The sequence below is a fragment of the Adiantum capillus-veneris genome, chromosome 6, assembly GCF_014529385.1.
Source record: "Adiantum capillus-veneris isolate H3 chromosome 6, ASM1452938v2, whole genome shotgun sequence".
Classification (NCBI taxonomy): Eukaryota; Viridiplantae; Streptophyta; class Polypodiopsida; order Polypodiales; family Pteridaceae; genus Adiantum; species Adiantum capillus-veneris.
In genome coordinates this window covers 139,401,995-139,418,163 of record NC_140936.1, presented here as the reverse complement: position 1 = coordinate 139,418,163, position 16,169 = coordinate 139,401,995, and positions in this window count along the sequence as shown.

Below are 16,169 nucleotides of genomic sequence, written 5' to 3'. Positions count from 1 at the left end.
TAAAATTATTGCCAAAACTGTGGCCCTCAGGCTCTCTCACTTGGACTAAGTGATCACTCCCCACTAGCATGGATTTATCAAGGGAAGATCAATCTATAACATCTTGGCAGTAATGGTCAGCACATAGTATGTATCATTCACTAAACAAGAGTTTACTCTGATGTACCTAGATTTAGATAAAGCTTTTGATAGGATCAAAGGGTTGTCTATTGAAGATATCATGAAAGTGTTGTTCTTTGGGCCATGGATGTGTCAGTTGGTCAACACCCTTAGTGCTGGTAGTCAATTTGAGCTCCTATCAATTTGAGCTCCTGTTCAATGAGAGAATTGTGGGTGTATTTGAGGTCAAAAAATCAATCAATCAAGGCTTCCCTTTAGCCCCTCTATTTTTTGCCATTAGATCTCATCCTTTTGTAATATTGCTCAAATACAGTGTTCTAGAGGGGAGATTCAAGGGTTATCTCTACCTAACAATGACCAAATTCTTGCAAATATGTTTGCCTTCTATTCCTCAAAGTGTGCCCTCAAGTGATCGGGAAGGCTCTGGAGATTGTGCAAACGTACATCGTTGCATCAGGACCAAAGTGTAGTATTGAAAAATCTAGATGGATTTCACTCTCAAAAAATGACTCACTTTATCTGTTAATGTGGACCAGGGAGATATTGTCAAAAGGGAAGGTGTTCAGACACTAGGGGGCCTCACTAGGGTGGATGTAACCCACAAACAAAGATTCATATGGGTCTTAAATAAGGTAAGGAGAAAGATGCAAAGGTGAGAGTTTGTGTTTCTTCCTTTCCCAAGCAGAGTGAACGTGGTAAAGTTGTTTATGCTCCCTTACATAGCCTTCAATGGTCCACTGCTTAAGTTATCCAAATGCAATTAGAAAGAGATCTTGAAAACAATGAAAATATTCTTGTGGAAAAACAACACTAAAGACTCGATGCCCTGGCATGGGATTTCGTTGTTGCAAGATCACTTGAGCAAGGTGGAATCAAAATTTTGAACCCTTGTATTCATGTGGAGGCCCTGTGTGCCAAGTTTATGGTTGTAATCATGAAGCAAGACTAAGCATGGGTGTTGGTGGAATTACCTAATAGGTGTCCTTCTATTCGGCTACACTACCACAGAGCCCATGATTCATGTTGTAATCACATTATTTTTTCAAAAAGGCTTTGTATAAAAGAGGAGTCATAATTATTGAGCCGTATTTTTGTACACTCAAGTTGTAGTTATTTTGTCTTTTGTTCTAGGTATAAGGTTCAACTTTTCTAGTTTGAACGCATGCAGCATTGTAACATTATTTAAAGTTTTTTAAGAGCTCTAATTATGAGCCACATTTTTGTATACTCGAGTTGTAATTCTTTTTTCTTTTGTCTTAGATATAAGGTTCAAATTTTCTAGTTTGAACACATCGTTGTAAGATTATTTAAAGTTTTTGAAGAGCTTTGTGCGTATGACTGAGAGCAACAACTTAACAGCATCTTGCAATCAATTTTTCTCAATCTCTCATAATCAGAATTCAATTCCAAAAAGTGCATTGTGTTCCTTATCTCTTGTTCATTCATTTATAATCATTCTCAATTTTGATGTGGTTCACGACTACCTATCTGTGAGCTATATTTGTATTTTTTAGTGCAAAAATGGTTGTTTTTTGACCATAGAAGAGTGATCCTAGACCATAGGGCGACCTTTCTAGATAGTTGTGTTACAGTTTCAAGACCTAGACCATGATGGATCGGGATTTTGGTACCGTGCCGGATGACCTTGAGACTTTGTAGGATAGTCCCCCTAGGCCTATTATACCTCCTCGTAAAGTTTTGTTGCATTTTGAGATCATTTGGTTGATGAAACGGCTTGATGACCTAGAGCGGATATATTGAGCTATAAAATACGTCTTACTGGTCCCCCGCATTCTCTCTCTTTTTGTTTTTTTAAGAAAATATTCCATTATGGGCTTTGCTTTCTATTTTTGATACGTGGACTAGTTGGTGACGATGTTTATGGGATAAAGCTTCTCCTTCATCTAGCACCAAGTTTGATTTTGCATACTCTCACTCCCATAGGGGTTACTTTTGGAATGGTTGACTAGTTTGGTTGTGGTTGATGAGGTTGGTTGTGGTTTTGGTTTACCAGCATACAATATGGGATGACTACTATGTCTAAAAAAGTCTTGGTTAATCTTTGATATTTGTGATAATCTGCATATTTTGGTTTGATAGTTTTTTAGTCATAATCCTCTAGAGAGCCTTACATGTTGGCAGTTGCATTTATGGTTTTGATGTTGTAAATGAGCAATTATCTCATACATTCCAATGCAGTGATCTCTTGCATAGCTTAGTACTTGGTATAAATGTGATGGTATCAAATTGGCATGACCTAAACTATGGGTTATTCAAAACATTACCTCTATGTTGACTAGTTCTTGTTTTTTCTATAATCTCTGATTTGATAGGCCTCGCATATTGGCGGTTAGGAAACATTATCTCGATATGGATTTGGTTGAGAAATTTGTTGCTTTGCAGTTTTGGACCGAGCTGACTCTAATGGTTTTTGAATGACTTTAGCAAATCATTTTGATTTACTATGCCGAATGATATGGTATATTGGATTATTTGCTGCAAAGTTCAACCTGATGATTTTAACCGAGCATGCATAATAAAATATTATGGTGATTTTATCAATCAACCCTTGTTGTTTATTGCATGGTTTCATAATAAAATATTATGGGATTTTTTCAATCATCTCTTGATGATTTACTGTAGGGTTTAGGTTGTCAGACTCTTATAAAGTTTTCTTGATATTGCATAAAGAGCCTGGCATCAAGTCTGAACCAAAACTATTGTGATTACATGAACACTACTGTATTGGAGCAATGATTGCTATGACATTACAACTTGTTCACGGTCAAAAAGCCAATTCCATAGGTTCTTTGACCCATTGAACTCTATTTTGGTTTAACTTATGATAGCCTTAGTATATGAGAGAGAGAGAGAGAGAGAGAGAGAGAGAGAGAGAGAGAGAGAGTGAGCTTCATCCTGACACCACTCCCTGCTCGCTCATTGCATTGGAGATTTGAGTGCACCATTGTGATAGGCTTGGAGAGAGCTACAAAAAAACGCTAAGCATTCCACGCAAAATGGAGCATGTGCGCTAATGCATCTACAAGCTATTTGTGGTCGTAAAAGTGAATCAATCGATGTCTGTTTTCTACATGAAAATAGTCGTTAGAATTGTGGCGATAAGCTACGCATAAATACTCATAGATTTTAGTTTCAAGAACTTTCAAAACTCTGCTCTGTCTTTATACGCATTTTTCGTAGATGGGTTTAGAGCGACGATTTTGAGTGTAGAGGATTTGGGACAGGTGTATCCTAGTGAGGGGATGGTGTTCCTTAAGTTTTGTATGATTATGGTATGGTTTGGTGAGTTTCCTTCCGTTTATGTGTATGTGGGTTGGGTGGTGTAGTTGAGAGCGGTGAGATTCTTGATTGTGGTTTAGTTGGCCTTCCAAAGTGTCGTATGTGTGGGATGGTCTCAGCCTGACAAGCTATAGAGATTGCCTTTGTGTGCCTATCATATCATCTGTGTCCTCGATTTACATTATGTTAATCTAAGTAGTGTTGCATGACCATTATAGATGGTGTGATTTGCTCCCGCAACAATAAGGAAGATAATCTATCAAGATAAAGGAAGGCGCTTATCTATATGTGCATAAAAATAGGGCTTCTCTTCTCATTTTACACTTCTTTCCTTCATTTTTCAAGGTGAAAACTTGAGAGTAAGCTTGAGAAAGCCATAGCTAAGCCTCTTTCACACACACACCTACTACACACACCCTCTCCAAGAGAAGCCATGGCCAAAACCCTAATCAAGTTTGTCAAATCTTGATTTTCTTCTTCACATTACACTCTCCTTATCCTCTCTCCTAACCCTCAAGTTTTCCATATCTTGAATCTTGTTTATCTCATTTCTTTCTCTCAATCCAAGTAGCGAATTTGTGGTCTTCAAGTAAAGGTGAAGAGAGAAAGATCCAATTACATCCAAATCAAGGAGAAGACTATACCATACACATACTAAGGTAGCGTTTTCTTGTTCTTTTTACGCTATTGCATTTTCTTGAAAGTGATTTACCTTTCATGCTTACTTAAATTCATGCTTAAGCTCTTACAAGCAAGCCTTTTCTCGTTTTCTTGGGGAGAAGAACAACTTCTTTATTTTATTTTATTTTCTCTTCTAATTATGGTTCATTACTAATCATAACCAACCACGTTGCTAGAAACTAACCACAATGCTATTACAAGTTCCGTTATTTCAAGTTCTTTAGATTACCATACTAATATGGCATAGAGAGAGTAGAAAGCACTCATTTTAACCATAGGTGACTGGAGATCATATCTACCTAATTAGTATGCATGATAAGTGGTGATTAATATTTTTAATTATCCCTTAATCTCTCGCATAAACCTTTTTTTATATTACTTTTATTCTCTTACCTAAATTACTCTTATAAAGGTAAATGCCATAAATCAAAGGCAGCTAAGTATTGGAATTCTTTTTGGAACTACCCTTGTTTTTTAAGAGAGTCATTGTAATACTCTCACGAAAGACTCACAACTTTTTTCTTGATTATGCATTCATCTTCCCTCTCTACATAGTATGTGTGTGAGAGTATTTTTGGGGTTAGTATCTAATTTTCTCAAGAGAAAGTTGGGCTTTGAAGGTAATTTTATCATAATCAAAAGAGTTTTCTTTGAAAGAAGGATCCGATTCCAAGTACGGTTATCCTTCCTCTCTCTTGTTAATTGGAAAACCCCAAATCCTTAAACCACTCCTAGCTATGGAATTAATCCTCTCCATGGTAGTCAAGTATGCTTAGATCGAGGCTCTCCAATTAACAAGCAAAGAAAATCGAGCGACGACAATTTTCGAGCAAATAAGAGCAACACCCTTGAAAAATTGATGCTAGTGCAAGGTATATTGAAGAAAATAATCATGGCATGTTGGATTTGACTAGCACCTCAACACAAAAGAGTCGTACATCTAAAATTATCACAAAGTAGCGGAGGCTTCAAAATCTCTGTTGTGCACTTACGAGCAGCCACTATTGTGGTGGAGGTATTGGCCGCCATGCCTCTTGATTGGGTGCAAATTGTGGCCTTCACAACTAAATTATTAAAAATCTTCACAAGCGTGAGCAAACTAGAGCTGGCACCACCTACTTCGTCTTCAGTGTTGGAATAAATAAATTAATCAAGCCATGATACCAAAAAATGTGAGCACCTCTTCAGATCACACATTCTCACATTCTATTCAAAGAACTCCTATGCAGCTAAAAAAACTATCAATCATAACCACATACCGCCTATCTATGCGGACTCTCTCTCTCTCTCTCTCACTCTCACTCTCTCTCTCTCTCTCTCTCACACACACACACACACACACACCTTCTCTGTGTATCTCTCTCTTTCTCTCACACACACAATGTCATACTCAATCATAATGTCTCCGTTTTGTGATAGACGACAACCTATTTGGCATTCACATGGTATTAGTGTATGACCTCTTTGGCATTCACATGGTATCAGGGTATGTTTTATTGAGCAACAAAGAGAAAGTTGAATGGTATTCAAGTACTGTTTGAAGGGCCTAATGTAACACACAGGATATTTGTTTAGGGTGGTGCACATGGTGTACAGGTGGCGAGAGAGGGTTGAGTGCGGAATAAAAACGGTGGGTGGCTTTGACTTCGCTATGAGGCGAGATAACTACCGACAAGAGAGGAGTGGAGGACGAGGACGAGGAGGAGGAAGGGCAGGAAAATGAGAGGAAAGGGTGATGCTCCAAAGATGAAGGTGGCGGTGTATGATGTTGAAGTTTAGGAAAACTTTGATGGCGATCATGAAGTATTAGAGGCAGTTTGCGTATCTCACATAATTTGCCAAATTTGGAGGCGGCATATAGCTCAGCAAATTGAATTCCGGATTCCATTATTCTCCAAGGATTCCAATTAGATTTCTAGGAGCCATCAACGATGCAAATTCACCCTCCATCCTCCACTGTTGATCCCACTTCCAAAAGGAGGTGTCCATTAGTGACGAGGGTAGAAAAACAGCAAACTAGTCCTTTCGATCATCCCACAAATTCGAACTCCGGATCGTGTACTATTGGAGGTCTCATACCATGTAAGAAGAGCAATGGAAGTCTCATATGAAGACACAAAAAATAGGCTAAAAATAAGGACAATCAGCCAAGGAGCCGAATCGTCTTATCATAGTGAGGTGCGGCATCGTCTGATTGTAGCGAGGAGCGGCATCGTCTGGTCATGAAGTATTAGAAGTAGCAAGGAGCGTCGTCGTCTCAATTTAAGGAGGCGGGTGATCATGGCGTATTCCAATTGCAAATGAGCTCCTTAAAGCTATCCATGAAAACGAGTGCCTCTAGCCTCCTGGCGACCAGCATCCAGCTTAGTCTAACTCAAATGATTAGTTGTGCTCGGCCTCTCTCTACTCTATAAATCTCACTCGCAACTCCCTAATATGTGAATCCCACACCGCTTCTAGCTACGATTCGTCGCCAGCAATAAACCTGAAACTGTCGAAACCAGTCCGCGCCAGCGCGGACTGGTTTGAGTAGATTTTGCGCTCTGTCTTTCGCCAACAAAGTAATAATATATTTCTTATTGTTGATCAGAGCTACAGACAGTTTGAGCAGTTTTTAATATCGTGATCTCTACTCTGTGAATCCCACGGTGCTCTCAAGCTAGGCTTCGTTGTTGGCCATGAACCTGAAACCTATCGAAACTAGTCCGCGCCGGTGTAGACTAGTTTGAGCAGGTTTCTCTCATGCACGACGTGTATTTCACCAACAGAGTTCTTCTATATTTCAATCACAACTAGAGCCAATTTGAGCAAAATATAATATTATGATGAATCTCCTTATTTCTCTTAACATTTATATTAAAAAAATTTACCAAAATACGTCTCTAAGTTAAGAAAATTCCAAAAAATACCCCTCAAATTTCAAATTTCTCAAAACACTCCCAATATTTTGTCACAAATTCCCAAAATGCCCTTCAATGTTTCCAAAATTCTCAAAATACCCCTGGTCATGAGATTAAATTTCTTGAAAGACGAAAAAATTTGTAGCTTTTTATAAGAAGATTGATTGTCTATCAATACAAGATGCTAAACTAGAATCTGGGTCTGATACGTAGGCTTTGGAGATAAATTTCTTCATGATTTTTAGACATAATTGCCCTGTTTTGCGAGGTAATTTGTGACAAATTACATGCTAAGCACTCAAAAACGGATCTTAATTGTCAAAAAGGAATTTAAAGATTAAAAAATCTTAAACAATCCAACCAAAATAGATACAAGGGTATTTTTGGTAATTTTTACAATTTGAGGGGTATTTTGAAAATTCTACAAATTAGAGTGGTATTTTGGTAATTTTCCCTTTATATTATATAAAAAAGGCTCCGGCAAGCCGAGAATGGTCCACGGACCCTTTCTTGCAGTTGCTCGGCTTCTCCAACATGCGTAGGAGCCTTTTTTTTAAATGTAAATGTGATCAACTTTTAGTGAGTTGCCAATTTTAAATAGAAAAATAAAAAATATAGAGTAGTAGCGCTCGAATTCATCGCCAATGATGGTGACGCTGTCCCATATTGGAATTAGTTCGCATCGATGCGGACTGGTTTGGAGTAGTTTCACAAGGGTCATAAGAAGGCGTAGTAACGGTCTTATTTTTAGAAAAAAAACTTCAGAAGTACACATTGCATAGCTTTGATTAGTTTGTTGTGCCTTTATGGTTTTTTAAAAATGTTTTCATCACTAAAATCTTGATAGATTCTCTCACTTCTTATTACTAGAACGAAATGTGTTTAGATTCATCTGCATGTGGCACTGGCACTTCATGCATCCATGCACTAAATGTACGTGGCTCTCTCTCTCTCTCTCTCTCTCTCTCTCTCTCTCTCTCTCTCTCTCTGGGCAATTGGGGGTGTGTGTGGCCAAGCTTCAAGCCTATACCAAGAGCCCTAAGTAACTCTTTTTGCAAGACCATACAACTCTCTCAGTTCAGATACATTCACCTCCACATATCACCTTCAAGGCCTATACAAGATAGAAATTGAGGGTCCTATGGTCTTACTAAATGATGAGTAGATTGAGGGTATTGAGGGTGGAGGGGGAGAGACTAAGAGCATAGGAGGACGAGGACAAAATGTAGTTGTGAGCTCATAGAAAACAATGCAAAAGGTAGTAGCCATCCAGCCTTCTTTGTAGGCATATAGGAGGTGCAATCTTTAGTCAAAATCATTGCTAGACTGAAGGACTTGGTGACATAATTAAATTCTCATCATAAGAGGGGCTCTAAGCGATGGTCATTGTCAGGAATGAAAGGTGCTTGTAGTAAAGTGTAGGGGCAAGAAGAACAAGAAAGAAGGGGTTTTAGAGGGGGTATATTTGATATTAATGAATTTTTTAAATGTTGAGCCTAATATGTTGCTATTATTTAAATGATTTAATCAAGTTCAATACATTCATCAAAGTTTTAGTGTACTTTAAGTGAAGAAAAGTATTATGCGTTATATCGGTGCCACGGTGCCAATTGAAATTGTATGTCTCATATCTGTGAAAATTAAATATTGAAATCATTATGGCATTTAATTATGTATTAATGCAATTGTTTGTGGTTCCCAAAGACGGGGAAGGGCTTACTTTACTTATAATCTCCCTATAGTGATCAAGTTAGTTTAGTGTGTGTCACCAAAGATTTTGATGATTCTCATAATCATATTGATGAGAGTGAGAGTATAGAGATTGGGTTGGATTTAGTGGTTCAAGATCCTAGGCAAGAAAATACTTTGGAGCTTGTCCATGTTTCAATCTCAAAGTTATTTTAATGATTGATATCTTTTTTCTCCTTGTAGTGTGATATTTATATCGTGTTTTTAGTGCATAGATGCGGACCACTCCCTCCACTTTACATTGCACAGAGTGCACCCCGATGTTTTTTCCCTTTTTGATCTAAGCTTTGGGATCATAATGTGTTTTGCAATATCTTCTTCTCTATAGCTCTTATGTATTGTATTGTTTGAAAAGGAATTGTCATGTCACTTAATATACGATGATTTGTATATAACACTCTTTTGTTTTGTATGTATGGTGTGCAATGTCTCTTGAAATATTTATTTGTCATACTCTACGACCATCTCTTTTCCCTTATCACTATTGAAATTCTCTCTGGTTTACAAATAGCTTTATTGAGGGCCTCACTCGTTTTTTTCATCGCTCGAAAAAACTCGCTTACCATTTTGTAAGACTCCCTAGTCGCATCCCAAAGAAGGATATGTTAACCATTCATACTCAATTGCATGAGCATTCTCACTACACTAGCATACCCACTCTTACAAACTTTGCATTTTACTTTTACACTATTATTCATTGAATGGTTCTACTCTACACAATCAGACATCGACTTTTGCATTATCACTCAAAATAAGTTTACGATTGCAAGTTAGTGCACTCTAGATTTCTATGTTTGCAATTCATGGCCCACACTAAAGCAAAGATAATCATAAAAGCCTATGCATTGTTCTTTTCAAGTTTGTATTCTTTCAAATTTGTTTTGAAATTGTGATATGGAGGGAGTAATGGATAGCTTCACAGAAGTGACGATCGTGGTGCTTGAACATAAAACTCCCATCGCTTTCATGGAGATGCCTCTTGGATGGCAAATAACACAAAGAAAAAAATGGGATTCGCCCAAGACAGAGTTAGCTTGAAACCTATGTTGAGACAAAATCTTAACTTGTATGAGACTCGTTGTTTTCTAAGGTCTTGCTTTGAGTATACATTAAAAGGAAATAGGAACTAAGGGATTCAAACTTAATGAACCTAATGCAAATCTCAACTAGGATTAAAAATTTACCGAGAAGATTTGGCGTGGATAGCCCTAGCATAACATAGAAGATCAAGTGTGGAATTTGTCTTACATGTTTGGAAAAAGGCCGCCCGACGTAGGTGTTTACCTGTGGGATGCAATGGGGGATGGTCTTTTAAGGCTAGGATTGATAAACGTTGGTCTATATTTTGAGCTGGGTTCATTCAATGCCCTGAAATTGGGATTGGATGGGAGTGAGTCTCAGCCGGATGGTGAGACCCATGGATGCGTCTAGAAATCGGCCTAGTCTGGGTAGACCTGATGCCGACGAGAATGGAGGAAAGAAAATTGATTCAGGAAGGGATCAAATTAGGGAGGAAGATGTGATTTAATTAAGGAACTCTTCTAAAAAAAGAACCTTGGAAAGGCTAGGAACCTAAATGGGCTATCCCAAAATTGTCCTCATCAATCGGACCTTTGCTCTACTTCTTGGAATATTTATATAAAAGGAACTTAAGGTAGAATTATTATAAGCCTTTCCCAAACAACTAAAAGAAAAGTAAGAATTGAAAATTTGTTCGCTTCCACACGTGGTGGAGGAGACAAAATACTTGAGTCCTAGGACGAGGACAAGGATACGCTTGGAGAAGTATATATGATTGCTTTGAAAGATACCTATATAATTTTGACACACTAAAGAAAAAAAGAAGTTAAACATTCTAAAAGGAAAAAAGGCGGGAACGACCTAATAAATACACACTTGCAAGGGTATGCAACAGTTTTCATGTTGCTTTCAAATGCCTAAAATGTATTCTTAGTTTGACATGTTTCGAACATTGTTTTCTAAATATCATATTACTACCTTGGAAAAGTGCATTTACCAAATGGTTCAATGGGAGGGTGGATTCCGGAGGGTTAATTTGTTGGCCAAAAAGTTGAACCCAATTTTATATTGTCTATTCAATTAAGTCAAGAACAGGGAAAGGGATTTTGATCTACAGAGTGGGGATCAAACTTAGGAATGAGAGACTCATGTAGCTAGTAAATACACTCATCTTAGGGGAATGCAAAGACGACTGTGCTCGATCATAACCGGGAAAAAATCAATAGTGACCTTGAACCAAGGGTGAATAAGAGAACTCTCACCAGTTGGCCCTGGAAGGTAGAGTTCAAATTTAGTCTGGAGGCTTTGATTGGAAAATTTTGAATTGATAAGGAAATATATTTTGGGATTAAGGGTTCCATATGAGAAAAAATAAATGTTATCACCCCCCTTGAGTTGGCATCAAAGAGCAAGAGGAGTCATGTCTTGGTATCGGTCTCAAGCAGGAGGTATGTCAAGAATCGTGGTGTATCCATCTAGAGATGGTGTAGCAGGTGGTCCTTGGCATCGCCCTCACAAGTGGTATTAGAGCGCAGTTTCTATCCTTGGCTAGATAAAGATTTTAGTAGAGGTTTTGTAGGAAGAGAGTGAGGTATGGACAGAAAATTGCATGGAACTCTCAAGAAGAAGAAGTTAGCAAAAACATTGTGCAAGATCAAATGAATATAAAATGGAAAGGAACTCTCAAGAAGGAGTTCTCAGAATTGTGTAAGAGAAAAGGCTGTAGAAACTCTAGAAGAGAAAAGGAGACCATGCTAGAACATTTTGTCCACCTCATCTTTCATGCAAAAGAGATTGTTTCTTTTGAAAACAAAATCAGTGAACACATTTAGTGCAAGGTAGAGCAAGAGAATCTCCCTTGAAAGTACTCAGACCAGTGAGCTTTGGTAAGAAATTTTTGTAGCAAAATCAGAGTCAATAAAACTGTTTTGAAAATTACAATATTTAAGGAATAAAGAAACACAAAAATAAAAGAAGATTGTTCAAGACGAGTTCAAATCTAATTTTCTAATTAAGAGTCTACAACTCGAGGCTCGGCCCATGGGTAAGGAGTTAAGAGCATCATTGGGCTAGTAGGTCCACTATTTTCACAAACAAGGAGGACATAGACCTTCCTTTCAACTTAAAAGATCACCCTAGGTCTCATTCAATTTTGTGTACGCAAGATGGAAAATATATATACAAAATTTTAGGGATGGAGTGGTTGAGAAAAAATCAAGTTATTGCAATCAAGGAAACGTAACATTTTCATACAATTAAAGGGAACGAGATACAAGTACAAAAGAGAAGAGTAGTTAAAGTTAATCGATTGATCAAGAGACTTAACAAACGTCTATTCAAGTGTTTGATCAACTTAAAAAATCCCAAGAAGGAATCACCAAGTTTAGAATCTAAAAGATATCATGATATATTCCCAAAATAGAAGACATATGAAACTAAGAATAAACTTTAGTATATCTGTGAAGTGGAATCAGAGAAAGAAGGACTCAAGAAAAGTAGCAAGACCTTAATGTACGATGAAACTTGTTAAGAGATACAGCAAAAATAGGTTTTTTTACTAAAAGTCAATAAGCACATCCATCACATGATCACAAAAGAAACTATCACAAGCAGGGCACATATTAGTAGGCATTTTATCCATACAAAGAATTCGATGTGAAATTGTTGCATTGATCTCTCTAGTATGAGGTGAGAAGTTAAAGGGCGCTCTAAGAGGTAAACCAAAGTGAGGGTAAAGATATATCTTTCGATGAGGAAGGAATTGTGCAATAAAAAAGACTCGTTCAAAAAAACCCCGATGCATTGACCTCATCACCCAGTAATGTCAAGAACCCAATCCATAGCTTCAATTACCATAGCCAAGTAGACATTGTTGCGAAAGTGATCCCAACCGCAAAGTGTCACCCTTGTTATGCCACGAAACGTCCACCATTTGGTTTGTTTTACTAAAGTTCCCAAGTGAGGAAAGAGCATGCACTCATATCGCTCCATAAAATCTCTTCTTAGAGATTCACTTACTTGTTGAATATGAGGAATGACAAGAGATAAAACAACCTCTTGGCACCAATCCATAAAGTAAGGTAATGAGCAAAGAGCCACCCTAAACGATTAAAAGAGACGATCATAAGAGGTTCTTGACAAACAAATGGGAAGAAAAGAGAAAGATGAAGGTAAGAATATTGTGAGAGGTGAGGATATTTTGTGCCTTATATAGATGAGTTGTCTAGCAAAGACTCAATTAGCGTTACTTAGAAGTTTAAGAGGTAACTTGCGGCTGAAGATTCACCACCTTCCTTTATTGTTCCGAGCTGAGGATAGCTCTTTCTTTTTGTTGGGGAGTTTGTAAGGGCCTCCTCCTAACCTTACGCATGGCCAACACATCTAAGCCACCGACTCAAAAGAAGAAGAAAATAATAATAAGAATATTTGAATAAATTTGGGCTAAGTCCAAGCATCCTAGTCTACTCACAAGACGCTTTTGGTTTACACCATGGGAACATGGGCATAACCAATGCATGAGACGTTAGCTTTTCATCTCAAGAAAAATAGAATAAAGAAAAAGATGATGAAAAAAAAAGGAAAAGGAAAAGATAAGAAAAAAGGAAAACATAAGATAAGGATAAGGTGAGTAGGTAACTTGTTGAAAAAGTTTTGAAAAGCAATATAAGCTATCACCATAAGTAAAAAAAGAAGTTATCGATAAGGAAGATAAGCTATTAAGATAAAAGAAGACACTTATCTGAAATGTGCAAAAAAAAGAGGGCTTCTCTTCTCATTTTACACTTCTCTCCTTCATTTTTCAATGTGCAAACTTGAGAGTAAGCTTGAGAAAGCCATAACTAAGCCTCTTTCACATATACACCTCCTACACACACACCCTATCCAAGAGAAGCCATGTCCAAAACCCTAATCAAGTTTGTCAAAACTTGATCTTCTTCTTGACATTACACTCTCCCTATCCTCTCTCCTAACCCTCAAGCTTTCCATAGCTTGAATCTCGTTTATCTCATTAATTTCTTTCTCTCAATCCAAGCAAAACTGGTGGTCTTCAAGTGAAGGTGAAGAGAGAGAGAGAGAGAGAGAGAGAGAGAGAGAGAGCCGACTACGTCCAAAGCAAGGAGACAACTATACCATACACACACTAAGATAACGTTTTCTTGTTCTTTTTATGCTATTTCATTTGCTTAAAAGTGATTTACCTTTCATGCTTAAGCTTTACAAGCAAGCCTTTTCTTGTTTGCTTGGGAAGAAGAACAGCTTCTTAATTCCTATGGGATTTGATGGGGGATGGGGTCCTTTCTGGCTGGGACTGATAGCCGTTGGTCTATATTTTGAGCTCAGGTTCATTCAATGCACTGGAATTGGGATTGGATGGGAGTGAGTCCCGATAAAGTGGTGAGACTCGCGGATGCGTCTAGAAAACGGCTAGTCCGGGTAGGCTTGATGCCGACGGGAATGAAGGAAGGAAAATTTATCCAAGAAGGGATCAAATAAGGGAGGAAGATGTCATTTACTTAGGAACTCTTCTAAATATTTGGTAAAAAGAAACCTTGGAAAGACTAGGAACCTAAATGGGCTATCCCGCAATTGTCCTCATCAGCCGGACCTTTGCTCTGCTTCTCGGAATATTTATTTAAAAGGTACTTAAGGTAGATTAATTGTAAGTCTTTTTGAAACAACTAAAAGAAAAATAAGAATTGGAAATTGTGTCGTCTCCACACGTGGCAGAGGAAACATGATACTTGAGTCCTGGGACGAGGATAGGGATATGCGTGCAGAAGTATACGTGATTGCTTGAAAGATAACTAGATAACTTTAATATACTAAAGAAAAAAGGAAGTAAAACATTCTGAAAACGAGAAAGGTGGGAACGACCTGATAAATGCACACTTGCAACGGTATGCAACAGTTTGCATGCTGCTTTCAAATGTCTCAAATGTTTTCTTAGTTTGATATTTTTGGAATACAGTTTTTTCTAGTATCATAGTGCTACCTTGGAAAGGTGCATTTACCAAACGGTTTGGTGGGAGGGTGGATTCCAAAGGGTTAATTTGTTGGTAAGAAAGTTGAACCCAATTTTATGTTTCCATTAAACGAGGAAAGGGATTCAGATCTATGGAGTGGGGATCAAACTAAGGTATGAGGCACTCATGTAGCTAGTAAATACACTCATCTTAAGGGAACGCATTGACGGCTGTGCTCGGTCATAAAAAAAAGTGGAAGTGATCTTGAACCGAGGGTAAATTAGAAAACTCTACCATTTGAGCCAAGAAGGTAGAGTATAAATTTAGTCTGATGGCTTCGATTGGAAATTTTTTAATAGATAAGGAAAGATATTTTGGGGTTAAGGGTTCCATATGAGAAAAAATTAATGTTATCACCCCCTTGGAGTTGGCATCAAAGAGCAGGAGGAGTCTTGTCTTGGTGTTGGTCTCAAGCGGGGGAAATGTCAAGAATCATGGTGTATCCATTTGGAGATGGTGCAGTCGAAGGTCCTTGGCATGGCCCTCACATTAACTTTCTCTTTATAGAATTTTTCTCTTGAGGTGAGCAGGTCCACACTATTACCTTAGGCTTTTTGGCCCAAACAAGAGTGTCTCCTTGAAAGTAGCCTTGAATAGTGATTAACTCATTTGATCCTACCGATCCTGTAACCTTTGATTGTCAAGGTTGAGCTTGTGATTGGTGTATCCAAATGGGATCTTTGACTTTGATGTGCTATTTGGATACACACTTGGTTGATTCTTTTTGGGTTCTTTTGGAGGCTCTGTTGCGATGGAAACTTTGATTGATAAAAAATTTTCTTAGGTTTTCATTGCATTGTTGATAGTGTGGCTCTTAATGTAGAGGCTATGTAGGAAGTTTGACAAAGACTCGTTGAAGGTAAAGTTGACTTGCGAGGTTGACTGCTTGAGTGTTTGCTTTTAGCTTTACCTATTTTTGATATGGTTAGTCGTTCCTTTTTTGCTTGGGTTTGAAATCCTTATTGGGAGTATTTCTATTGTTGCTGTCAAAAGAAGATGCTCATCCGGTTGTTTTCCAAGACGAGACTCTCTATGAGTGATGGAAATCGATTATTTAGAAAGTATCCTTGAACTCCGTGACACTCAGCTTGAGTACGGCTTCTATCATACCAAAGCTAGGAATCGGCATTTTAGAACTTGAGTGCACTATTTCTTCTATACCTTTGATTGGCGGTTTCCCCATCGTTATCCACGTGCCATAAGACATTAGATTCTTTGTGGCAAAATGACCTATCATAGCTAAGCATGTAATTTTGAGTCCTGTTTCTCCACGTACACTGAGTTTGATCATTGCAGGAGACAAGAAATATTTTGTCTTGTTCTTGTTTTGATCTTGAGTTTGTTGAGCATCCGATGTGGAACTTGGAAACTCTAG